This window comes from Garra rufa, unplaced genomic scaffold (assembly GCF_049309525.1).
Source record: "Garra rufa unplaced genomic scaffold, GarRuf1.0 hap1_unplaced_039, whole genome shotgun sequence".
NCBI lineage: Eukaryota > Metazoa > Chordata > Actinopteri > Cypriniformes > Cyprinidae > Garra > Garra rufa.
In genome coordinates, this window is record NW_027394314.1 from 47,501 (window position 1) to 50,241 (window position 2,741).

General features: G+C 39.6%; 1 non-coding gene across 1 annotated transcript; it reads right to left on the reverse strand.

The window, feature by feature from the left end:
- Positions 1-1,331: 1,331 nt before the first annotated feature.
- On the reverse strand, positions 1,332-1,404 carry trnar-ccg (transfer RNA arginine (anticodon CCG)). Its single transcript has one exon. It is a non-coding gene; the product is annotated as a tRNA-Arg (tRNA).
- Positions 1,405-2,741: the final 1,337 nt, after the last annotated feature.

The window sequence follows — 2,741 nt, forward strand, 5'->3', positions numbered from 1 at the left end:
TTGAAGAATACAACTTCAAAATAGACAGACATGTAGATGATTGTGAAAGATTTTTTATTCAGTATAATGTTTTACATGGAAAGTTCGGTTTTCTTTTAGCTGAGGGTTATAAAAATAACGTTAAAATAATGACACTGGCATAAAACTAACGTTCAACTTTCCACTTTATAAAAGTCCCAAAGTGTCACACTAAATTGGACAAACGAGTCAAAAAACACGTATTATAGGTGGATCTGGCAACAAACGGAGGCTGCTGCACCCGCGCTCTCACTCAACGCGTTCTCAAGCCCCGTTCACTGCAGCTTCTCGCAGCAACATGAATTGCAAACACTTATGTGATATGAGGTGGTTTAAACGGCTAAATAATCATTCAAAGAGCTTGACATTTTATTTTTGAATATAAAAAATGACCGAAGTCCAGACCTCGGTGACCTCATAGCTGGCTACGACCGTGATAACATAAACAATGCACCATTTAATAACACACGTCACTTGTATTGAAATTTTGCTCGCCTCTCTTTTAAGCAGGCGAAGTGATCAATTACCTTCTCATTAAAATCAGGCATGTTCCTCACAAGTTCCCTTTCCATTGAAAGAATGGCCAATGCATTCAGACGTCTCGCTACGCGTGCGTGCTGTACATCTTCGAGCAGACGAGCACGCATCAGTGCGTATTACGAAATCACGTTGGGGCGAGCCCTCCCGGTGCCCATTGAAATGCATTGTAGGGTTCAAAATGTGAAAAAAAAAATCTCACAATATAACTCTATGAGACCGGCTGGGGCGATTTTCAATCTGACTGAGATCGCCCCAAGGGGGCGGGGTTTTAGGTTGGAAAGTGACATTCAGGCTGTTGATTATACAGTAATATACAGACTAGGACCAGCGAAATAAGACTCTTTTTCACCTCTCTTTTTTCGTGTGGCTCAAGGAGGGCGATGCACTATCGCCCACCATGGGCCAGCCGCCCCTGTGTAGAGCCCGTACACTGGTCTTTTCAACATCACTTGATTCTGGCACACGTTTCTAAATTGTCTTGCAGCACCTGAGCACATATAAAAGTGACACAAGCTTAGCAGAGGATGGTTTCGATCCATCGACCTCTGGGTTATGGGCCCAGCACCCTTCCGCTGCGCCACTCTGCTCACCTTGATGTAGAGCCCGTACACTGGTCTTTTCAACATCACTTGATTCTGGCACACGTTTCTAAATTGTCTTGCAGCACCTGAGCACATATAAAAGTGAAACAAGATTAACAGAGGATGGTTTCGATCCATCGACTTCTGGGTTATGGGCCCAGCACGCCTTTGCTGCGCCACTCTGCTGAAAGTCACCCCAGATGGGACTCGAACCCACAATTCCTGGCTTCGGAGGCCAGTGCCTTATCCATCAGGCCACTGGGGCTGTCATGAAGTTGTTTACTTTTTCTTTTAGTTCTTCATCTCGTTCAGCTTCTGGATGAACAACTATTGTGAGAGGACCAAGTAACTTTAGGTTTTCATGAGCAGGCTCTGAACATTTCTCTTTTTTGGGGGCTCTGTCATATATACAAGCTCAGAAGTCTTAGCAGATAATGGTTTCGATCCATCGACCTCTGGGTTATGGGCCCAGCACGCATCCGCTGCGCCACTCTGCTTGACTTGAGGTGGAGCTCGTGCACTGGTCTTTTCAACATAACATGATTCTTGCACAAATTTCTAACTTGTCTTGAAGCACTTGGACCTGTCATATGTTAACACTACCACTTGTTTTGTTTTCTCATTTGCCATGTATTATATGCTCTCTTTGCTTAGGTGAGCAATATAGTTGGCAGAACCTGCTGGATTACGATAAGAAGAGAGTGATGTTTGCTGCCAGACACCAGAGCAGGCTGGACACAGGTTCACTCCAGGGGTGGAGAGCGTAAAGAGGCATACATTCACCACCGCTGCCCCACTTGCCCAGTGGCCAGATTGTTGTCGCTTGATAGAGAAAAGAAAGAAAGGGGATAAAGTTTTATTTATGTGTATTGTTTTCTGCTTTCTGTTCTTTTGCACTTGCAATGAATGCACTAGTGTCATGGACATTAAGACAGTTTTATTTAAAAGTATAGTTTTGTTTTCTGTTCTTTAGCACTTGCAAAACATGCACAGAAGTCATTAATATTTTAAAGTTTTATTCATTTGTATTGTTCTGTGCTTTCTCTTCTTTTCACTTGCAGTTAATGCACAAGAGCCATGGACATTGGACAGTTTTATTTATATGTATAGTTCTGTTTTCTGTTCTGGAACTCTGTCATGGACAATAGAAAGTATTATTAAGAGATATTATTCTGTTTTTGCACATGCAACATAACTATAAGAATAAAAATGTAAAAAAAATAAATAAAAAAAGAATAATGAATAATTGGCTATGACTGATTGAAAAATAAAAGTTTGGTCATGATTAAATAACTCTTTTTGTATGTCTTTGTTATAGTATCATTTAACGGTTATAGGCCCTTTTAAAAATGTTGATAAATTTGGGGATTATTTAATAAATAAATTTACTATTTTTGTACTATAAGTTTTAGAACATAACTACAGCAGAAATATATTTAAAGTCCAAAAACTTTGAATAAGATATCAATAATCAGTAATATAAATCTAATAAAATATTATTTTTGTCACTTCAGAAATAATTTCATTCATTTGGACATCATTTATGTGATAATTACTGATAAATAAAACATTCAGTAAACACTTCAATGTATGGAGACACTA